Source organism: Giraffa tippelskirchi, chromosome 2 (assembly GCF_054371585.1).
Source record: "Giraffa tippelskirchi isolate mGirTip1 chromosome 2, T2T-mGirTip1v1.2.pri, whole genome shotgun sequence".
Lineage (NCBI taxonomy): Eukaryota > Metazoa > Chordata > Mammalia > Artiodactyla > Giraffidae > Giraffa > Giraffa tippelskirchi.
Genome location: NC_137276.1, coordinates 231,213,725 through 231,238,714, shown reverse-complemented (window position 1 = coordinate 231,238,714; position 24,990 = coordinate 231,213,725).

Below are 24,990 nucleotides of genomic sequence, written 5' to 3'. Positions count from 1 at the left end.
TCTTCTGACACCACACTTGTGGTGAGGAGGTGAGGGGCTCCTCCTAATTACTACCAATGTGATGTCAGTGTCCACTGATGTAAGGATGAGGGAGGATCTTTGTTACCACTGGGTGGGAGTGATACTACCCTGGATGAGAGGAGTACCTCACTGATGCTTCCCATGTGGTCGTCACTATACTGTTGAAGTGGCAGTGTTACTGATGGGTAGTAGCGGTGGAAGTCTTGGCTCTGCAGTAGGATTCTTCCAATGCTACCCTACTGGGGATGGGGAAGGTAGCTTCATTACCACTGAGTATGGGGAGAAGTCCAGGCTCCCCATGATGTCTCTGAGTGGGGGCAGCTATTACCCCTCAGCAAGGATGAAAATCTGGTCCCCTCTCTGTTTTCTCTGATACCATCCTGGTGGGAGGTGTGGGTGCCTTGCTACAGACTGGCAAGGGTAAGAGTCAAGGCTGCCCACTCACCCTTTGCTCTAGGGTGAGGTTGCAGTTTTTTCGGTGTAGTTTTGGCTTAGAGTAGAGAAGTTCTCATCTAAAAGTTTTCTGTCTTTCTAGGCTACCTCTTTCTTAGTGCTTGGCTAGAGAGGGCAGGCTTTTCCTGGGGCGTTTCTTTCTGTATCCATCGACGTTTCCAAGTTGCCAGCTTCCCTAGTATCCAGTCTGGGATAGAAGAAGCAAAAAGGAAGAAGTAAAAACCACAGCAACAGCAAAAACAGGGACCTCACCACCATTGTTGTTCAGGCTCCAGGTTTCTGGTTCCTCTCCCATGCTCTGTCCACTTTTTATGCTTGCTGTATGTATGTATATATGCAGACCTCCTTTTATTGTGTTTCACTGTATTGCACTTAGCCAACACTGCATGTTTTACAAATTGAAGGTTTGGGGCAACCCTGCATCAAGCAAGTCTCTCGGTACCATATTTTTCAATAGCGTTTACTCACTTCCCATTTCTATGTCAGAATTCTCCATGTCAGAATTTTGGTAAGTCTCACCATATTTCAAACCCTCTACAAGCAAAAATTTACAACTCGCTGAAGGCTCGGATGATGGTTAGCTACCCTAAAAAAAAAGTATTTTAAAATTTAAATACAGGTATTTTTTAGGCCTGATGCTATTGCACACTTAATAGACTAGAGCATAGCATAAACACAGCTTTTATATCCACTGGGAATCCAAAACCGGTGTGTGACTCACTTTATCATGATATTTACTTTATTGAGGTGGTCTGGAACATAGCCCACAATATCTCTGAGGTATGATTGTAATGTTCATGGTTTTCTAGTCGTACATAGTGGGAGGAATAGAGAAAAGTACATCTATGCCATTTTCCCAGAAGCTGAAATGGGAGATTAATTGTAAATAGAGAGAAAAGACAAAGTTGGACAAGGAACAAAAGACAAAGGCTTATGGAAATGGCATTTTCTTGCTTCCTTTTCTTCTCAGAGATGTGTGCTGCTAAGAATGAGCTGTGAGGTACCCAATGAAGGGGTCACCATCTCTTCCTTCCCTCCTCTGCCCAAACAGAAGTTCAAGCTGCAAATGTGGCAAGAAGCACATAAAATGAAATTATTTTTATCAGTAAATGTTCCTGATTCTCCAGTCCAGTAAATGTCACATTTGGTTATGAAATTGAATTTTGCAAAATAACATTTTTAAATACTCCTCCGACTTAGTCTCTTAGTATTGACACAGATGAGAGATGGAAGGATTTCATCTCCTTGTCTCCAACATCCTTTCTCATGCATGCATAAGTAACAGGCTGATTTCTGATGGTTGGAATAGCTGGGGCTCTCTGGCTCGTCTGTGACCCAGGGATGGCCTCTGTTTTGAAAACAAGCATCCACACCACTTCTCTGGACATCAACAGTGCCAAAGAGTGGCCTGGCTTGGGAAGGAGCTGTTACTGTGCTCCACTGGGTTCCCCATCTCACTGGGGCATTTCCACATGGGTTATCCAATGTTGGGCAGCCCAGTCTAAAGTTTCACCCTGGGATTAATCTTCCTGAAAAAAAAACAAAAAAACAAAAAAAAACACTTGATCATGGCCCTCTCAAAGGCTGTTTGTGATCATCCCTCACAAAACTGAGCCATAAATGAATGAATGAATGGAAGAATAGATGAATAACTAAATCCCTTCCTCTCCATTGCAACCCAGGCAGTTCTTGAGGCAGAACATGGACAAATTGCCTCATGACAACACAGCCCAGCCCTAGTGAAGAAGCTAGCTCATCCCTGCCCATGCAAAAGCCAAGGGAGTTGTGAGCTCTGAGCAGTTGTTTTCTCTGTGTAATTTATTTTCCCCCTTGAACTATAACCACATCTTTGAAACAATTTTAGAAGGGCTTTAAAATTCACTCATTGCATCATTCTATTGCATCACTTCCTAGAGCAGAAATCCTTCTGGAACATTCTGGATAAATGATGAGCCAGTATCCCATGTGAGGAAACTCACAACTGTTCCCGGAAACTTTACTCGTTCTATTCATTCTTTTTTTAATTAATTTTATTGGAGTATAATTGCTTTAGCAATGTTATGTTTGTTTCTACTGCACAGTAAAGAGAATTATCTATATCTATACATGTGTCTCCTCTTTTTGGATTTCCTCCCCATTTAGGTCACCACAGAGCACTGAGGAGAGTTCTCTGTGCTATACAGCAGGTTCTCATTAGCTATCCATTTTATTTGTTTTTATTCAGTCGCTGAGTCATATCCAACTCTTTGCAACCCCATGGACTGCAGCACACCAGGCTTCTCTGTCCTTCACTAACTGCCAGAGCTTGCTCAAACTCATGTCCATTGAGTTGGTGATGCCATCCAACCATCCCATCCTCTGTCGTCCCCTTTTCCTCCTGCCTACAATCTTTCCCAGTACCAGGGTCTTTTCCAGTGAATCAGCTCTTAGCATCAGGTGGCCAGAGTACTGGAGCTTCAGTTTCAGCATCAGTCCTTCCAATGAGCATTCAGGGTTGATTTCCTTTACGATTGTCTGGTTTGATCTCCTTGCTGTCCAAGGGACTCTCAAGAGTCTTCTCCAACACCACAGTTCAAAAGCATCAATTCTTTGATGCTCAGCCTTCTTTATGGTGCAACACTCACATCTGTACATGACTACTGGAAAAACCATAGCTTTGACTATACAGACCTTTGTTGGCAAAGTGATGTCTCTGATTTTTAACACACTGTCTAGGTTTGTCGTATCTTTTCTTTCAAAGAGCAAGCATCTTTTAATTTCATGGGTGCAGTCACCATCCACAGTGATTTTGGAGCCCAAGAAAATAAAGTCTGTCACTGTTTCCATTTTTTCCCATCTACTTGGCTTCCTGGATAGCTCAGTTGGTAAAGAATCTGCCTGCAATGTGGGAGACCCTGGTGGTTCAATTCCTGGGCAGGAAGATGTGCTGGAGAAAGCATGGGCTACCCACTCCAGTATTCTTGGGCTTCTCTGGTGGCTCAGCTGGTAAAGAATCTGCCTGCAATGCAGGAGACCTGGGTTCAATTCCTGGGTTGGGAAGATCCCATGGAGAAGGGAAAGGCTACCCACTCCAGTATTCTGGCCTGGAAAATTCCATGAACTGTATAGTCCATGGGGTCACAAAGAGTCAGACACGACTGAGCTACTTTCACTTTCACTTTCCCTTGCCATGAAGTGATGGGACTGAATGCCATGATCTTAGTTTTTTGAATATTGTGTTTCAAGCCAGCTTTTTCACTCTCCTCTTTCACCTTCATTAAGAGGCTCTTGAGTTCCTCTTTGCTTTTATAGATAGCATCAACAGTGTATATATGTCAATCGCAATCTCCCAACTCCTCCCACCTGCCTCTCCCCCTTGGTATCCATATTCATTCTTTGGTTTCCTTTGGGGATTTTGCTTTCTCTTGTTTGGAAACAAAGGATGAATCCTTTTGAGTTTTCCAGTTGTTCCTGAAGCTCTCATCACTGTTGCCTCTGGAAGTCATGCCAGATGTGTGCAGGTGTGGGGGCTCAGAGAGAATGGTCACTAGAAAAGTAGTAGCCAGGGACAAAGTCAAACGGGAAGTCAAATCTGAACCGATCCTCAAAGACAAGGAGACATGAGCTGTGCAGGCAAAGAAGCCAAGAGGAGGGATGGAAAAATGCAACGGGTCCAGATGCCAAAAGGGGCTCCTTTGGCAGGAACATAGTTTAGGAGCGAAGAGTGATGGGAAGTGGGCCTGAAGAGGCCTGTGGACACTGTCCAGCCCTCCGAGGAGAGTGTTCTGACTTAACCACGAAACAGGGCAGAGCTGGGAAGGCAGGGGCAGCTACTGGAGGACTCTCTGTGCCCAGAACCTGCACTGTGGGCCAAAGGAAAATGAGAAAGAAGGGACATCGTTATGAACTCTTTTCCCTTTCCTCTTGTGAACAGGGAGAGTTTAGCAAAACCGGTGCCTCTGATGAAGCTGAGTGGGGGAGGTATGGGCCCCTGTAAGGCCTAAGGTTCCTGGAAGATAGCTCTGGAGGTGACAAGAACTTCAGAGAAATGCTGGCCCAGAGGGAGGCAATAGATGGAGTGAAATGAAGCCAAGAGGGAATTCCAGGCTGCTTCCAAGATTCGGCATGCCACCGCTGAGCCCTGGGGAGCTGCAGTGGGCCTCACACAGGTGTGTCCTGGGACAGGCGTGCCGCCTGGGGTTGGTGGCAGTGAGAACCGCCTCTGCGTGTTTCAGTTGCCCCGCCTCCTCAAGGCCTCTCTGCAATTCAGCTCAGTATTCTCTTTAAAGGGAACATCTTGATGTGATGAGAGTGATGCTGCTTGTCCTATATTTTATGATATTTCCAAGAGCTCTAGGAAAAGAGGAATGAGTCACTCATCAATATTCCAAGAAACCAGCCACACTGGGCATCATGAAAACTTGCTGGGATGTTGGTGCAGGAAGTCTAGAGTGTAGCCAGACCACAGGGTTTTTCGAGCAGGGGCAGATACATGCAGAGGTTTGGAGAAACCCTACAGCCGTGAGGTCCAGCAGTTTTCTGATGCAGCCCCACCACCTGCCCCTGTTGGCAGGTGAAGCTCAGGTGCTCCACTTGCTTCCAGGAAAGGACCCGAGGTGATACTCCAAATCCTTTCTTCCTACGTGAGAGTCATCCTGGGGCACAGGCAAATGGAGGTAATATGAATACAAGCACAACCTTGAGTTCATTTATTTTTATAAATCATCCTAATACCTCCATGCAGAAGATCCCTCCCAAGTCTGGTCAACAAGGCCGCAGGGATGCATCCTAGGGAGCCCTGCAGGGGGACCTGTACACAAGGTGCTTGGAAAGGGTGTCTCAGAGAGATGGGTTCTCACCTTGTACAAAGGAGGCCATGTCACCAAAAGCATCCTGTGTGCCCTGCCCAGGAAGAATTTCATCTCCTCCTTCAAACACACACCTGCCAAGTTTTTGTTTTTACCCCAAATCCTTTAGATCTTTAGATCACCTTAGGAGTCCTTCAGCAAGTAAATTAAGGATAAAAACTAACTAACCTAGGGACTCCCAGTGCACAGGACTTGGGTTTGACCCCTGGTCAGGGAACTATGATACCATATGCTACAGGGCGACTACTGAGCCCCCATACTTGCAGCTGCTGGGCCCGCGTGCTCTGGAGTCCAAGAGCCACAACTAGAGAGAAGCCACGTGCTATAATGAAAATCCCACATGTGGCAGCTAACACTCAATGCAACTAAAAATTTTTTAAAACAGAAAAAAATCTAACTATCCTGCATAAAATAGTACTGCATTCTAAGGGACAAGTTCTCAGCTCCTCAAGCCCCTTTGTTCCTTGGCTTCTACGAGAGAGTTCTCCAGGTTTCCCCTAGGTGCCCACACAGGTTCAGGCCTTGGCCCTCACCCCCTCCTCCCACACACATCACCCTGTCTCCAGCCCAGGTCTCCCTCTGGAGCGACTCAGCCCAGCCTCCACGGTCTGCACAATGGACACCCTCATCTTCTAAGCTGGCCTCTGCCCCTCTTCTCACACGTGGCCTCGGGGACCTGCTGCTCCCCAAGTACCAAGGTTCCCCACCTCTGCTTCTCTACCTGGAATATTTGGTCTTGTTCCTCCCTCCCTCATCACCCTTCTACCTTTTTTTTTCCTGGCCATGCTGTGCTGCTTGCTTGCAAGATCTTAGTTCTCCAAAGGATTTGAACCGAGGTCCTTAGCAGTGAAAAACAGAGTCCTAACCACTTAGCCACCAGGGAATTCCGTCTTCAGTCCTTCTTGACACAACGGAGCTCTTCCTCTGTGAGCCTGCTCTGGCTCCGTGAGTTTGAACTTTCGGGTTTGACATCCAACTCCACTCCTTCCCAGCTCTGTGACCTGGTCAGTTTGGTGACCCTCTCTGTGCCTTGATCGCTCCAACCCCAAAGTGGAGGTGAGAGTGTTGCTATCACAGGGTCATGGTGGGAATTAAATGAACTAGTCTAGCAATGCCCTTGACATAGTCCCAGGGCTTAATAAGTGTGAAATAAATGGGAGGGATTCTTATGGTATTCTCCCAAACCATAGCTGCATGCTGGCTCCTCATTTCCATGAGTTTTCCATTAGGCAAAAAAACTAATCAGTGGCTCTTAAATCCTCAGGCCAATGATATTTTTCAGTAGCAACTCAAGGCAACATATGGCACCCCATTAGAAGAACACTCACTTGATTGGCTATCTGAGGACGTGGCATTTTCCCTTTAAATCAATCCTCCAGGGACCTCCTATGGCGTCATGTCAAGGAAGTGGAAAAGGACAGCTGCAGATGGGGGCTACAGCTGGCACATTTGCAGAGAACCCTAAGGATAAGGTGGGAGATGCATGGCCCCTGTTTTAACCTAGAGGTGAAGTCTCCAGTGAGGATAGAAGCTCATAAAATAATTATAGGTTCCCACTTTATACAAATGCTCCTTTAAGCAGTTGCAACTTTAAAAAAAAAATCAGTTTTCTGATGAATATAAGCACACATTTTTAGAGAGATAAAAATATCCAAAATGCAAATATGACTGGTTTGAAATATATCAACTCTGATGAGTTTCCCCCTCATCCTGAAAAACCTACTTCTGAGTTCCAGAAAGTAAGACAGCCGCTCTGCTCAACACACAGACCTCACTCAGTGGCACCAGATCCTGCCCTCTGTGTTCAAGGGAGCCCTGTGAAGCAGAAAATCCCCTCCTCCAGCTGCACTAAGACTTGGCACTCATGAATCAAACCCACCCCACCCCCCACACACTCAATGTCTTAGTCGTAGCTTTGATTACAGTCAAATTCTGTTATATTGTTATAGTTTAGTCGCTAAGTTGTGTCTGACTCTTTGCGACCCCGTGGACTGCAGCACACCAGGCTTCCCTGGCCTTCACCATCTCCCAGAGTTTCCTCAAACCCGTGTCCATTGAGTTGGTGATGTTATCCAACCATCTCATGTTCTGCTGTCCTTTTTTCCTCCTTTTCTCAATCCTTCCCAGCATTAGGGTCTTTTCCAATGAGTTGGCTCTTCGCATTAAGTGACCAAAGTACTAGAGCTTCAGTTTCAGCATCAGTCCTTCCAATGAACACTCAGGACTGATTTCCTTTAGGACTGACTGGTTTGTAAATTATAAGCTCTGTTATAATTGCCCTCATTAAAAATCCCTCTGTCATTTCAGACAGAGGGAAATATTTATCTGGCATGGTTCTGGTAGGAAGCCACATTCACCCCAACTGAAATAGAAGTATGGGTATGAATCACAAAGACACACACACATACACACACACATGCATACATCTCAAGCAAACTGCTGAGCTTTTATTTATATTCTGGGTATGGTAGAGAGAACAGAGTCAGACAGTAAGAAAAGTAAATACCCACTGGCCCTGAGAGTCAATGCTCTGGCCCAAAGAGTTTGATGTGATTTTAACAAGACACTTGGGATTTTTTTCAGCATCCTTGAACATGTTTTGTTCAAACATGTCATCATGATTCGCCAAAACTCTAAATGTTTCTGTTATTCCATTAAATACGTGACAACACAATTTAAGTGGAGTTTGTCTTAGAGCAAAAGAACCCAGCTCATCCAAGAAGCCTGTTAAGGTTCTGGGACTTTGTATTCTGCTGCAGGGTGTTGAAAATAAGGTACGGGGTGCATGGCCAGCAGCCGTTGATACTTATATGAGTAGTTTCCTGGGAGCCACACAGCCTTGGGTCTTATGAGCTTCAGGGAAAACTGCTCTGTCATTTTTGGTACAAATGCCAGAGATCAGTATTTGTTTCAGTTTCATCAAGTGTGTCACCATGGGGTGGGACTTCATGATCTTTAAAAGAATCTCTTCCAGGTTTGGGGCTTCCCTGGTGGCTCAGATGGTAAAGAGTCTGCCTGCAGTGTGGGAGACCCAGAGTCAATCGGAAAGAGTCCCTGGAGAAGGAAATGACAACCCACTCCAGTAGTCTTGTCTGGAAAATCCCATGGACAGAGGAGCCTGGCCAGCTACAGTCCATGGGGTCGCAAAGAGTCGGACACGACTGAGCGACTTCTCTCTTCTCTTCCAGGGTTAACATGTTATCATTCCAAATCTCTTCCCAGTATTGTAAATCCAATACCTCACAAGTTTATTTTAGAGGAAGCTCTTAGCTTTAGAAAAAAGAGGAGAATTTGCTCAAATGAAATGTAACTCCTTTATCGAGTATACATGCTGTGTAATTGCAAACCTCAACTTCTGATAATGAGGGAAGGACATAAGGAGTTTAAAGACATCTCCTAGGATGATTAAACTACTTACATAGAAACATGTCATGATTTCCACTGTAAATTATGATACAGATGAGTCAAACTGAGAGGGCTAAATTTAGAATTTTCAAGGGCCCCTCCCCTTGTCGATGTCAGAAGTTTCCATTTAACTACAGGGAAAAGGAAAATGCTGATACAGGCAGTATTTGATTTCTCCAGGATATCCAGCACATCTGTATAAAGGTAGCTGCAAGGACCGCCCACCAGCAAGATTGGGGCGCAAAAGGTGACAGGTTCATAAGAGATAACACAGTGATACACACACAGGAAGACAGACAAACCTGACAGGGCTCTGTAAGGATCTAATGCCTGGAATCTGAGTGCCAGGGGTTTGGGGAGTCTCACCCCTGGAGCTTTAAAGAGGGCCACGTTGAATAGGTCAGTGATGCAGAGCAAGACCTGATGGGCACAGAGAATCAGGGAAGACCAGTTACAGACCAGGATATAAGGAGAGATGGTGTAACTAGGGGTGGGGGTTGGGGGACAAACCAGCAGAAGAACTAAGCTAGGAGGTGAAGTGGAGAGTGAGAGCAAGCAGAGACAGAACAAGGGCCCTGCAGGTGAAGGATGAATGTCACTGAGTTCTCACCGTGGAGTTGCATCGATGCATAAACTGCCATCAACCGCTAGGGTAGACTCATCTTTGAAGCAGCCTCTGTGCACGCCCCTGTAAACCCGTGCTGCTGTGACAAGGTCCTCTCTGCCTGGCTTGTTTGTCTCCGCTACTCAAAGCTCCTAGCCTCTCCAGTAGCTATGCCAGTTCCTTACATCTTGATATAAACCACGTGGCGGGCTAACCATCACAGGTTTATGCCTCTACAGCAGGATGGTAGATTGCGGTTTCTTAGCTCTCTTTCTGTTCTCAAGGGCAAGTATTAGTTTAAGGAAGAGGCAGTGCCCGGGTTTCACTGCTGTTTATTCAGGGCTTGTGAAAATCAAGCGTACTTGGGATGCACAAAGTTGTTTATTGACACTCAAAGCAGACCCTTTTAACGTGGGAACAGTGCCTCTAGAAGAATGAATAATAGTGCTATGAACGGAATTTCAGTATTCAAGCCATGACCCATTGGCTCAAGTCCTAGCCAAGCAACTGCAAAGAGTTCAGCACTAAACTGTGGCACTCGGGAAAAATAAATGCAACTTTGGACTTCTAAGAAGCAGAATGTTGATGGCATAGAGGCTGGAGGACTGCTCCATGACAGTCAGTGATGTGCCTACTCCATGTGAAGGCATGCTATGGTCCTTCATAAACAGATGGTCAGTGAAATAGAAATGACAGTATAAAAGCACAAGAGACAACTTTTTGCCTATCAGTTTGGCAAGGATCTGGGGGGGAAGGTAGTGCTAATGCCACTGGCAAGTTAGCAAGAATGCACAAATGTTTTTGAACATAATCAGAGCCAGCGCATTTGTGGGGGAAAAATTGGGCTACAAGCGTCAAAATTCTTAATAGTCATACTCTTAACCCAATCATACCTAACCCTAATATTTATCCTCAGTGTTGACAGGACAAGGGCACAAATATGTGAGTTCAAGAACGTTCATCATGGTGTTTTATAAAACAGTGACAATTTGAACCAAATTCAGTGGAATCTAGATAAGGAAATTATGGTGTAACTCATGATGAATGCTATGCAGTCACTAAAAAATGATGTATTCTACCTTTGTTGACATAAAAGATGTATGATACTGTGTTAAGTGAGACTAACTTACAACATTGTATGGATAGTATAGATAATTCTATTTATAAAAAGGGGATTCTATTTCCATATCTGTGTGTTTTTACAGGTATAGAAACTGGAATGGAAGGTTTTCACCACAATACTACAGTGGTTTTCTCTGTGGGTCGGCCTTATGTGAGAATTCTATACTGTAAATTTTAATTTTTCAATATTTTCTGAGTTTTTAAGTAATGAGTATGTATAAGTTTCATCATCAGAAAAACTAAGGCTGCAAAAAAAGAAGAAAATAATAACAGCCAATGTTTCAGCTATTAAACATGCTAGGAATCTAAGGAAATTAAAGAAATTTAACAGAAATTTCAAAAAAGAGAACCATTATTCTTAACAGTCCAAAGTAGTCTCCTAATTAGGACAGATTGATGGCTAATGAATAAAATGGTAGATTCAGTGGGTAAAGAACCCACGTGCAATTGCAGGAGACATAAAGGAGGCAGGTTCGATCACTGGGTCGGGAAGATCCCCTGGAGGAGGAAACGGCAATCCACTCCAGTGTTCCTGCCTGGGAAATCCCATAGACAGAGGAGCCTGGCGGGCTACAGTCCATGGGGTCACAAAGCAACTGAGCATGCATGCCTGCATACTACATTTTCTTAATTTATGTATGGGCATTCTGGCTCTCAAATTCAGTGGGTTATAACCTACATCCCAGTTGAAACAAAATGTTTTCAGCCTAAAATAGATAGGGTCATAAACCCATCAAAACTGATGTGCTTCAAAAAATAAATAAATAAAGAACTCCAAGAATTCAAGAAAAAGACAAAGAAAAATGTGTAAGCAGATTTACTTAGCTTTTAGGGGGGAAAAAAAAAACCAAATGACTGCAAAAATGCCAGCTCCAAAAATACCAAAAAAGCTCCAACAGGATAAAATAGAGGAAAAGATTGGCATACGGATGTCAAAACTCCAGTGTCAAAGAGGTTTTGAAAATTGGTCTTATGTCACCAATTATATATATCCAAGATCATTTCCAAGCGCACTAGCGAGTTTTTTAGGATCCTAAAAAGCTCTTGTCAGTGACTGGCTGATCATAGAGCAATAATGTGAGATTTGAAGACTCATTTCATCTTTGGTGACCAAATTCTAACAGAAGAGAAAGGGGGTGAGACAGAGAGCTGTTGTTAAAGACCCACTGTGTTGGTTCATATTTAAGATGTGCTTTATACATAATTATCTTTTCTTCTCACCTCCAGGAAAAGCACAAAGAGGAAATTTCAACGATGGCCAAGTTGACAGAATCCATGAGTGAGTAACTTGAAATTTATTCTTCACCTTTGGTTTCGAATGGAAAGCTACAGAATACTGCAAAAAAACACATCCCCTTGTGATTATCTGATTTATCTTTCATTCTTATCATAGCCGAGGTCTATTTAACACAGATCATATTGTGTTAATGTTATGTTATGCATTATTCAAAATTCACCTCTCATGAGGTCCAATTCTGTACTAAAATGGTCACCTAACGTTTGGAGCTAAAGAATCAGAATGGATTTTATTTGTAACACTGCACTGGGCATTGAGACCCACAATAATTTTAAGCTGACTTTTAAGAGGTTTAGACAAAGTCTAAAGCTGAAGTTTTGTGGGCAGATATTCCATAGGCTGAATAATCTAAAGAGATCAAAAATGGTTTATTGTTATTAGACCTGTTAGGTGGTTCAGAAATTTCAGAGAAAACTATTAACCAGTGGAGTACTTGCGATGCAGGCAGTTGCAATGATTTAGGTTTCAGATCCATCCTCAGTATAATGCTCTAAGCCCTTAAGCCAAATAAACAGGATACACGAAGCATTTTGAAGAGAACAGAAAAAATTAATTATAATAAATCATGCAATCTGAGAAATGCAATTTCCTGTGTTGACGTTTAAATATTGAAGACCATTTGGATATGAAATAAACAGACCACACAGACTTTTCCCCTTGGAAAGGTACTTTTTTCCTGGTGATAGATTTCACATCTAAAGTGGCAAGGGAAGCTTGCAAACACCTCTCCATTATCCCCAGGGCCATAAACACCTACTTAGAAGCAGCCGGCAAATTAACCATGGATCTGGCCTACGTTTAACTGCCCCTCTGCCTCCTCCTGCTACTATTCCTCAAATCCCGAGACGATTTCATACAACTGTTCTCCCACCACACAGATAATGAACCCTTGTCTCTGAAGGTTCCAACTCCAAGGAAAGGGAACATTACAAGGTTCTGCGCATCACATTTCTTTAATTTCTGACTCCAAACCTTTGCCTGATTACACTATGCAGGCGATAGCTCTTAGGGACTGAGTGAAGAACAAGATGCTTCCCTTCACATGCCTCTTTGCCTCTCTCCGTTCTGAGTATCCCCTGCCTCTACTCCGTTCCACCCTTCTCTCTGCCTCTAGCTTTGCAGACACAGAAACGTTCAGAGGACTTACCACTTGATTCAAAGAACACCAAACTGGTTCTCTGTCAGGGAGAGGACCTTGAGTCACAGAAGGTGTCCTTCTCATACCTGGAATGAAACTGTGAGGGTACCAGGACCACCATGAAACTAACATTCCCGGGCTGTCAAAATATGGAGTGAGATTGTGACACTCCAAGTAATTCACCATCCAGAACACATCTACAGACTTAGTTCTCATCTCTAAGTCCAAAGTCATCAACACAAAAGACACAGATTCTCTGAATGCTAGAAAGACCAACAGCTTGGAACCTAGCATCATTGTCCAGGGATGGAGTCTAGGGTGTATGGTGCATTAAACCAAATAGCATCTCATGTGAATTGTGATGCTGACAGGTTTTATGATGAGGATCTTATTAGAATCTGATATTCTAGTTCAGTAATATTTTTTAACTTACCTAACTAACTTGTAAACCATTAAGGGCCCTATAAGAGATCTACTGGTCAGTATTTCTGATAAAGGTATTTTCATTTTTCTATTGGATTCAGATGGATTTAAATAAGAGCCCTCCTGGACCCTCCCTGATATGTTGGGTTTTGGTCTCATGTTTGCCTCTGCAATTATTCTAATGACTTTGATCTATGCATCCACTGGCTTAACAGAATGATGCCAAAATTTAATTCCAGACCCTCGGGTAGATAAAAGTACATAGCCATTCTTCTAGAATTTGCTCTTTTTTAAAATCACATATATATGCTCAATGCACAAAGGAAATTTAAAGTTTGAAGACAGACCTTGGAAACATATCCAACATTTCAGTCCCTTGATCCTAACAAAGATAAATAACGTTATAAAACGTGTGTGTGTGTGAGTGTGTGCACGCGCGCTCAGTTGCATCTGGTTCTTTGTCACTCCCAGGACTGTAGCCTCTCTGGTTCCTATGTTCATGGAATTTTCCAGGCAAGAATACTGGAAAGGGTTGCCATTTCCTTTTCCCATAAAATATCTAAGATGTACTATTACCCTCTGAGGTGCTCACTATGAAAGTTAGTCATGTGGTCAACACTAACAAATGTTCACCAAAATGAAATTCCTGAATAATGTCGTATACAACCTTATATTTATTCTACATAGGAAAACTTCCTGCAAGGAAATGAATACATACTTATGGAAGGAGAGTGTATCTGTAGGCTAAGGGAAGAATTAACATTTAATTGTTGCTGTTGTTCAGTCGCTCAGTCCTGTCCAACTCTTTGCGACCCCATGGACTGTGGCACACCAGGCTTCCCTGTCCTTCACTATCTCCCGGAGCTTGCTCAAACTCATGTCCATTGAGTCGGTGATGCCAACCAACCATCTGTCATCCCCTCCTCCTCCTGCCTTCAATTGTTTCCAGCATCAGGCTCTTTTCCAATGAACCAGCTCTTTGCATCAGGTGGCCAAAGTATTGGAGCTTCAGCTTCAGCATCAGTCCTTCCAATGAATGTTCAGGACTGATTTCCTTTAGGATTGACTGGTTTGATCTCCCTGTTGTCCAAGGGATTCTCAAGAGTCTTCTCCAATGCCACAATTTGAAAGCATAAATTCTTCAATGCTCAGCCTTCTTTATGGTCCAACTCTCATATTCATACATGACTAGTGGAAAAACCATAGCTTTGACTAAATGGACCTTTGTTGGCAAAGTGATGTCTTTGCTTTTTCTTATACTGTTTAGGTTTGTAATAGCTTTTCTTCCAAGGAGCAAGTGTTTTTTTTAATTTCATAGCTGCAGTCACTGTCCACAGTGATTTAATTATTGCATGATAAATTTGATGGGAACACCAAATCCATGACCACCAGGGGAAAGAGACAAAAACAGAACCATGAATGCCCAGGACACAGCACGCTAAATGGTTTCCTGAGCCACGGAACATTTTGCTTGTTAAACTGCCGAGCGAAAGCCATCTGGTTGCTAGAACATCCCTGTGTTTAACTAGCACTGGAGGGTGATTCTTCTCCAGTCTCGATGGGGTTCACATGCTTATGATGGCTATGCAAGCGCCCTCATGAGGATGGGGTCTCTTCTTCATCTTCTACAGCAGGATGGGGAGTATTTCTATCACTTGCCACTAATCAACTGTCTCAAAAGGAAAAAAAAAACAGCATTCATCACTTTTTAAAAGGGCAAGAAAGGGACACAAAAATATTAACAGGTTTTTAAATGTTTAGTGGTAAATGGGCTTCCCTCATAGCTCAGTTGATAAACAATCTGCCTGCAATGCAGGAGACCCAGGTTCAATCCCTGGGTTGGGAAGGTCCCGGGGAGGCTACCTACTCCAGTATTCTTGCCTGGAGAATCCCATGGACAGAGAAGCCTGGTGGGCTACAGTCCACGAGGTCGCAAGAGTCAGACACGACTTAGCAACTAAACCACCACCAATGAAAAAACGACTTGAATAAATACATGACAATACTTCAAAATATATTTGTCACATTGTTGAAGTGAAGAGGAGATGTGATAAGAGAAAATACAGAAAGGAAGAAAAACAGATGAAATACAAGAAAATGCACATGAGAAAAATACAGGAGGAAATATATCTGTATGTGAAAGTGAAAGTCACTCAGTCGTGTCTGACTCTTTGCAACCCCATAGACTATACAATCCATGGAATTCTCCAGGCCAGAATACTAGAGTAGGTAGCCTTTCCCTTCTTCAGAGGATCTTCCCAACCCAGGGATTGAATCCAGGTCTCCCACATTGCAGGTGGATTCTTTACGAGCTGAGCCATGAGGGAAGCCCAAGAATACTGGAGTGGGTAGCCTATCCCTTCTCCAGGGGATCTTACTGACCCAGGAATTGAACCGGGGTCTCCTGCATTGTAGGTGGATTCTTTACCAACTGAGCTGTCAGGGTAGTCCATATATATAATGTATATATATATACATATATAAAAAACCCAGAAAACGAGCTGATAAAGAGGAAAGAGACAAAATCAGGGGCAAAGACAAGAAGAGAAAGAGAAAGGAGCCAAGCAGATATATTGACAAGGAGGTTCGGGAGGTTAAAATTCATACACTGCGCACATGAGTTCATCGGCTATGACTTTGAATGTTTCAAAGGCTATTGATTTTTACCACTGCCCTTTGACATTTTAATCTCTGTTAGCACCTGTTAGAAGTGGATATTCTCATACTTCAACCATCAGAAACCCTGTTCCAAACGGGGCGGCAGAAAATCCCACACTAGAGGAAGTTACTCTGAACTTGGCCGTCACGAGCCCAGATTTTACTACCCATGCATGAATGGAAACCAAGCTGAAAGCCTGACCCAAGTGGAGACTCCCAACCTTGCCTATAAATAGGCACACAGGGTGATCCCAACAAGGAAACAAAATCCCATACTTGCTGTCATCAAAGGTGACATTGAGGCTCTATCCTGGCCCATGGAATCCAAGTAAGACAGAGACAAATTGGAGGTGTTGAGAGTCATGCAGATAGCCTGGGGGCTGTGCGGTCATGATCCTTATGGAGTGCCTTTGTAGGTCATTCCTATATAAATTTTCTGTAGGTAATTCTCTTCAGGGTTGTTGATTGCCAGTATATCTCCCCCATACTTGGGAATATGTCAGGCACAGCACAGGAAGTCTCACCACGTGGGTCCACCAACAATGTGGATTCTAATCAAATGTCTGGTCCTGTGAGCAGTGATGGAGTTGTCGGGGCAGGATAGGTAGAAATGCTTGGCTGGGACAGCTTCTCCAGTCTTGAAGGCCCCTTTCCAAGCCCCATCCCCATCCCCAGCGCTCTGCCTGAATTCCTGGAGCCCTACTTTTGCAGCTTTCTCCACGTCAGACACAGGTACACAGCGCATCCCTGCATCAGTAGGCGGTCCTAGGGGCCGGCCACGGCGCACTCGGAACCACAGTGAGAGGAGTTGACTTCTATGGTTTTCCATCGCCCTCCATCCAGCCTGTCTAGGGCATGTGAGCCACAGAGCACCCCTTCTCGTCCTCCCCACGAGTCATCCTACCCAGGCTGTGCCCTCCATCATCCATGCGGTCATCGCAACTATAACCCACCTGCACAGCAAGGAGTTCCCCATCACTGTCTTCAGATAAAGGGCAGAGCAGCCGCTGTACCCCGAGTCACTCCAGGGCAGTTCTCTCCCAGCCAGGACCGAGGTGAGCGAACCACACTCCCTCCCACTGCCCACAGACACCGGCATGTTTCCCGAGGCACTTAGAGATCTTGGCTGCCTGCTTGAATGTAGAGGGAATCCCTCCTCCTGCCATGAAAGAAATCGTTCAAATTTAGCCCAGACTCAAAGTGTTCTCGTGTCAAATGAAATGAAGAGTGAGAACCAATTACAGTCACTGCATATTAAATTAGCTTCATTAAAGCGCAGTGTTTTTAATTATTCATTCTCTCCTGAGAATGAGCTGCTCTGATCACTCCAGCATTGTGTTAAGCCCTGGAAGGACAAGAAAATAGGGTCCTTGCTCACAGCACGTGCAGTGTTTGAGCTGGAGGAGGTGGAGACCAACAGGTACAGCACCCAGAGTGAGGGTCTTGCAGAGGTGGCTTGGCCAGCACTGCGGTTTGAGGCACACTCCTGTGTACGGGGGTTTCCCTCATAGCTTAGTCGGTTAAGAATCTGCCTGCAAGGCAGGAGACGAGGTTCAATTCCTGGGTCAGGAAGATGCCCTGGAGAAGGAAATGGCAACCCACTCCAGTATTCTTGCCTGGGAAATCCCATGGACAGAGGAGCCTGGCAGGCTACAGTTTATGGGGTCGCAAGAGTCAGACACGACTTGGTGACTAAACCAGCAGCACCTGTGTGCAGGCATCATGTAGGCACCCAAAGAATATGCAGGTTTCAGGACTTCCCTGGGGGTCCAGTAGTTAAGAATCCACCTTCTAAAGCAGGGAATGCAGGTTCTATCCCAGGGAGCTAAGATTCCCACATGCCATAGTGCAACGAACCCAAGCACCTGACCAAGACCCAGCACAGCCAAAAATAAATCAAAACAACAACAGCAAAAGGATGTACAGATTTTGCCAGGCAGCCAGTGGGAATGTGAGTGCCCGCACCCAGCACCCAGGATCCAGCTCACGGAAGCAAGGGAGTGGCTAGCTTTCAGGAGAGCCAGCACTGATGGAACAGCAGTGAGGAGTCAGGGCATCGAGACAGCTGATGGCTGGGCACCCAAGCAAGAGTCAGGTCATAAAAAGGCGAGTCCAATGCTAGGATTTTTTTTTTCCCACGGGTGACATGGAAGCACTTAAGCTCGGCAAAAGAGCTAAGAGGGGAAAGGTGAGGCTGGGAGCTGAGAACCGAGAGCCAGGATGGGTCCAGGGGAAACCAGAAGAGTCCACAAGGGCAGGGATGACCACCACCACAGCTCCAGAACTGACCCATAGAAGAGGAGGCTCAAGTGGGGCCCCCAGGAGCCCAGGAGAGCAGGCAACGAGATTCTCCGCAGAAGCACCTTTGTCCCAGAGTGCTGGGATTCCTGTCGGCAGGAGGAAGGAGACAGTCACCTTTTGTATTAACCCCCTGGCCCTGCACTGCTTGCTGTGGTGTTGAAAGCCCCATACCCCCATTGGGAAATGCCTGCCCACCCTCTCAAGGGCACTATTGCCCACGCCTGCCCCCAGTCCTCTTGGGCAGGTTTTCAACACAAGGCACCAGTTTCGCCAACCCCTCCACAATGGAAAGGGTTTCCCAGGGGGGTCGGGGTAAAGAATCCAGCTGTCAAAGCAGCAGATGCAGGTTTGATCCCTGGGTCGGGAAGATCCCCTGGAGGAGGAAATGGCAACACACTCCAATATTCTTGCCTGGGAAATCCCACAGACAGAGAAGCCTGGTGGGCTACAGTCCACAGGGTCGAAAAAAGAGTCAGACACGACTTAGTGACTGAAATAGCAACGGCAAACAACAACCCCAATGGAAAAGGACAATGTCACAGTCCAGGCAGAGGTGGGTACCCAGACATTGGTCTCTGTTTCTGGTTGGTAAGAGACCCCATATCTGGACTGGATGTAGGACAGTGGAGGGCATTTAGGACAGGACAGAGCTATTCTTTGCATAAGGTCATCGGGGAGAGAAATCACCCTCCCTCCTCGGGGACTAACCCTGCATCAGACCCACCAGATGGTACTTTGTAAAATGTACCTTCTCCTTCCCAATAAAACTCGACACTTTCAACATGGAAATCTGTCTCTCAGACTCACACTCTCAAAGGTAGTCACAGGATTATCACAAAAACAACGTGACTTGATTTTTAAAGGTTATACTCCATTTATAGTTATTATAAAATACCTGTTCTATTCCCCACGGCCTTTAAAAATTGTGAATCCCTGTATTGTTCACCTGTATTTATATCATGTTATACATCAACTCTCAGTTCAGTTCAGTCCCTCAGTCGTGTCCAACTCTTTTCGACCCCATGAATTGCAGCACGCCAGGCCTCCCTGTCCATCACCTACTCCCGGAGTTTACCCAAGATCATGTCCATTGAGTCAGTGATGCCATCCAACCATCTCATCCTCTGTCATCCCCTTCTCCTCCCACCTTTAATCTTTCCCAGCATCAGGGTCTTTTGAGTCAATTCTTCTCATCAGGTGGCCAAAGTATTGGAGTTTCAGCTTCTGAATCAGTCCTTCCAATGAATATTAGGATGAACTGGTTGGATCTCCTTGCAGTCCAAGGGACGCTCAAGAGTCTTCTCCAACACCACAGTTCAAAAGCATCAATTCTTCGGCACTCAGCCTTCTTTACGGTCCAACTCTCACATCCATACATGACCACTGGAAAAACCATAGCCTTGACTAGATGGACCTTTGTTGGCAAAATAATGTCTCTGCTTTTTAATAAGATGTCTAGTTTGGTCATAGCTTTTCTTCCAAGGAGTAAGCGTCTTTTAATTTCATGGCTGCAATCACCATCTGCAGTGATTTTGGAGCCCCCAAAAATAAAGTCTTTCCACTGTTTCCCCATCTACTTGCTGTGAAGTGATGGGACCAGATGTCATGATCTTAGTTTTCTGAATGTTGAGTTTTAAGCCAACTTTTTCACTCTCCTCTTTCACTTTCATCAAGAGGCTCTTTAGTTCTTCTTCACTTTCTGCCGTAAGGGTGGTGTCATCTGTGTACCTGAGGTTATTGATAATATCAACTCTACTTCAATTAAAAAATGAAAAAGATGACAGAACACTAAATTCAAATTCTGAGGGAAAAGATTTTCAACCTGAAAATTTATACCTAGTGGACTGATGGTTAAGTGCTTCTGCTGCTGCTGCTAAGTTGTTTCAGTCATGTCTGACTCTGTGCAACCCCACAGAGGACAGAATACAGGCATTTTAAAATCAGAAAACTTGTGCTTGGTCGCTCAGCCATGTCTGACTCTTTGAGCCCCCGTGGACTGTAGCCCACCAGGCTCCTCTGTCTATGGGATTCTCCAGGCCAGAATACTGGAGTGGTTTGCCAAGCCCTCTTCCAGGGGATCTTCCCAACCCAGGGACTGAACCTAGGTCTCCCACATTGCAGGAGGATTCTTTATCATCTGAGCCACCAGGGAAGCCCCTGACCCCATGCAACCTTTAAAAAAAAAATCAAGACAAGGAAAAAAAAGAATATAAGAAGGAAGACCAGATGGGTTACAAGAGCAGTGAAAGAGGTGAAAATTTTCAAAAGTAAAGGTATAAATCTAGTTCATAAAATTCACACTAATCACTAGACCTAAAGCCAGATACTGACTACAGTTCAGTTCAGTCGGTCGGTCGTGTCCGACTCTTTGCGACCCCATGGACCGCAACACGCCAGGCCTCCCTGTCCATCACCAACTCCCGGAGTTTACCCACTTTCTGATTAATGTCCCTGACTCGGCTGGTGAGAAATTCATCTCGGGCACCAACCACTCCTCTGGGTGCTTGAAAGAGCTCCATCGGGGCTTCTTGCCTTGGGCACCGCTGACATCTGGATCTGGATAACTGTTTTGTCGGTGGTGCACTGAATCTTCGTTGCTGAGAGCGCAGGCTTCCTCTAGTTGCAGCAAGTGGGGGCGACTCTCTAGCAGAGGTCTGCAGGCTTCTCATTGTGATGGCTTCTCTTTGGCAGAGTGCCAGGCTCTAGGGCTCACAGGCCTCAGTAGATCTGGTGCAAAGGCCTAGTTCCCCCCGTAGCATGTGGAATCTTCCCTGACCAGGGATTGAACCCACGTCCCCCGCATTGGCAGGCAGACTCTCAACCACTAGACCACCAGGGAAGTCCCTGGATAATTCTTCATTGTGACATTGTACGTACTGAAGGATGTTGAGCAACATCCTTGACCTTAGCTCGGGCTTCCCCAGTGGCTCAGATGGTAAAGAATCCGCCTCCCATATGGGAGACCCAGGTTTGATCCCTGGGTCAGAAAGATCACCTGGAGAATGAAATGGCAACCTACTCCAGTATTCTTGCCTGGAGAATCCCACAGGCAGAGGAGGCTGGCAGGCTACAGTGCATGGGGTTGCAAAGAGTCGGACACAACTGACCAACTGGCACTTGACCTTAGCTTACAAGGTATCCATGTCACCTTCCTCCAGTAACCCTCCAACATCACTAAATTTATTCTGTGAGGCAGGTCACCCCCTGGTGGGAGACTGGGAATCACTGCTCTAGACAGATGAAGGAGGATCTATCCTTTGTGCTTCTGCGGCAATGGTGGGTTTTTCTAGTCAATTGCAGATCCTCCCAATGTTTCAGCCTCCAGCATCACTCCCTGCTGTAGCCACCACCTTCGACTTGATTAATGCAGGAGAGGAAAACTGAGTCAACCCTGGTGGCCACCGAGAGAATCTATCTGCCTCGACTGCCTGGTTCCAGGGGCAGCCAAGTCCCTAGCATTTCTGTTTCCATTGATGATGCCACTGACTGAAGCTCAGAAGATAAAGGGAATTTTCCAGCATGATAATGTTCAAGAGGAGAGTTGGAAATGGCACAACTCTTGGGACTGGCAGAAAGGGGAGAGGTGGAAGGTGGGGGGTGGAGGGGGGAGGGGAGGAGGTGGAGACCTCCTTTCTCCCAGAAGCCGGGAGGAGTATCATTCTTTCCAAAAGAGCAGTTTTAGGACCTGCCCATTGGCTCTGTTGATAGCTTTCCTCTCTCCCTTTGCCCTTCTGAGCTGCTGATGGGGGAAAGCCCAGCTCTGAGGCGTTGCATCGGCTCAGCTCTTCCCTACTGGTTTCCACGTGCCCTGAGCTCAGGCAGCACCTGAGTGAGTGAGTGCCATCAGCACCTCACTGGTGTGTGTCTCTCTCTCTCATATGGGGTCGCAAGGACTCTACTGTTGTTCAGGGGCTCAGTCGTGTCCGACTCATTGCGACCCCGTGGACTGCAGCACGTTAGGCTTCCCTGTCCTTCACTGTCTCCTGGAGTTTGCTCAAACTCACGTCCATTGAGTTGGTGATGCCATCTTAACCAACTCACCCTCTGTTGCCCCTTCTTCTCCCACCCTCCATACCTGGGCTCTGGTCCTCCTTCATTTTCCACCCTGCTTACAAAAGGTCACGGCACACAAAGAATGTGTTCGAGGCACATAAGTCGCCATACCACCAGCCCAGCTTGGCAGCTTGGAGAGCCTAGCCAGGCTGCCACCACCATCCATGGCGGGGGGTGCCAAGAACAACCAAAAATCTCTCTCCACCTCCATCATCACCCCCACCCCATCCGTACACATCTCAGCAACTCCCCAATCCTCTCTGCCAAGCCCATGGGAGAGCAAGGTGACACCCCAGGGCTGTCCAGGAGCTGGAACTCCCATGGGAACCCAAGGGCAGAGTCTTCCTCCCCTGAGTTGAGGGCCCAGCTCCCCCCCACCCCCACCCCCCGCCTTAGCTTCAACCCAAAGGAAAAAAGTAAACAAATGCACGTTTAACCTCTCTCGCCTCCTGCTTCCTCCGCTCTCCTTTCCTGCCTCCCACCCTCTGCAGTCTGCCCCCCACCCCGACCTGTCTCACTGTCCTCCCCTCCCCCTCCCCCACACTGCCACCTGGAGCCTGCGCCATCCTCCCACCTCCTGTCACCATCACTTGATCCCTTCCCTCCCTCCTCCCACTGCATCTGTTCCTCCTCTCCTCGTCCCACCAACTGTCAGACCCCCTTTTCGGAGCCTCTGCAGATGACAGGTCTCATCAGGGGAAAGAGTGGGAAAGAGATGCTGTGGCCACTAGAGTGGGGCCAGAAGCTGCTGTGGCCACTAGCGTGGGGCCAGAAGCGGGGGGAGCTCAGGGTCTCAGGCATCCATCTGGGCCCTTGGGCTGCAGGCAGAAGGGTCCCCGGCCCAGAGGCGTGGGGCCACGAGAAAGGCGAGAAGGTGGGGACAGATGGCCAACCCAGAGGCAAAGGGCGCGATTCTGTGTGTTTAGCAAGCACCCAGGCTGAGATAAGGCGTGTGCGCTGGGAGTGAACAGATGGTCCAGGGAGCAGCCGGCACCGCTGATGTCCCAGGCTCCGAGAGCAGGGCACAGGTTGAGGTGGAGAGGTGCCCTCCACACCTGCAAGCTGAGTCTTCCTCAGACCCGGGCTGATGGGAGCCCCTGGGTGGAGGAATCTGCTTCTCAACCTGCCCAGCCCTCTCTGCCTTGGCTGACACTCCCAGCGGCAAGACAAGGAAGCCCACCAGGGAGCTTGTCATCACTCACCTGTCCCCCTGCTTGATACCCGAGGCTGGGCTGCTGGCCTTCCCCCTGGCACCCCCTCCCCTTCCCCCAGACAGCCCAGGGTTCTCCCAGGGGCTCCTGCTGCCTCCCTGCACACCGGCACTGGCCAAGACTGAACTCTGGTGAAGGTATATGACAGCTGATGGGAGGGAGTCACTTCCCAGATTTCACCAAGTCTCGGCTTCACCAAGAGGAAAGGGCTGCAGTGGGCGGGTGGGAGGGTGTTCAGTGGTAAAAACATCCCTGCCCACATTTTTCATATGCTTTTCTGCTTTGATTTCATCTCTCCCAAGATATCAAATTTCAGGCTCAAAGGCGTTAGGAGGAAGAGAGGCGGTGGGGGGGGGTGTCTTGATGTTTCAATACTGACTCAGAGAGTCTCTCTGAAGCCCAGAATTGCATTCATAAAGGCTTCTACATAAGTTAGCGAAACATCCCTGGCATGCTGGGCCAGCGTGATCCTTCCAGGGAGAGCTCCATCCGTCAACGTGGTCTTCTGCAGGATCTGACTGGCCACTCAGCCCGATCCTAGCTGGGAGCCCCGCTCACAAATTATTTACTCTTTCTTCTCTGAGTTCCTGCAGGCTTCCCTGATGGCTCAGTTGGTAAAGAATCCACCTGAGATGCAGGAGACCTGAGTTCGATCCCTGGGTTGGGAAGATCCCCTAGAGAAGGGAAAGGCTACTCACTCCAGTACTCTGGCCTATAGAATTCCATGGACTGTATAGTCCTGGGGGTCACAAAGAGTCAGACGTGACTGAGCGACTTTCACTTTTCTGAGCTCCTGCAACAGAGCTTAACACCCACCTGGCAGTGTTTTGATAATGTGTATAAAGCTAATGGATATGTATATATGAGCTAATATGTATACTTATGTACATGAGCATGTATAAATAAATGCATCTGAATACGTATATACATGCGCAAGCTAATAGATATGATTGAAAGCTAATAAATATATATATACATTCATATGTCACATAATATATAATGCATGGAAAGCATTTAACACAGCAGTTGTCCCCTATCAGGCACTCAAACACAAAAATGAATCTTCTAATGCTCCTCACACCTCACTTTACTTACAATTCTCTAGCCCATTATTAGGCTATTCATACTGCAGAGTTTGTCCCCTTGTTCTATGTTTTACTCTCTTAAAGATGTAAGGGTTATGGCGTGGTTGTATGATTTTATGAGTTGATGTTAGGTACTAAAAATTTCCGTTGACCAATTTCAGTTACCTTAGGGATTTTAGTATGCAGTATTCATTACCTGTAGCCTGTTTGTTTTGAGAAGTAATATTTCACCTTCTACTTGAACTTTCATCCTGGCCAAAGCGTCTCCTCGTGGGTTTCATTGCTAAATAAACTGTAATCCTTTCCACTCATTATGCAGACGCTTTCCTCCCAATCTCATATGCTCTCTCCTGGAACAGATGTGATACTGAT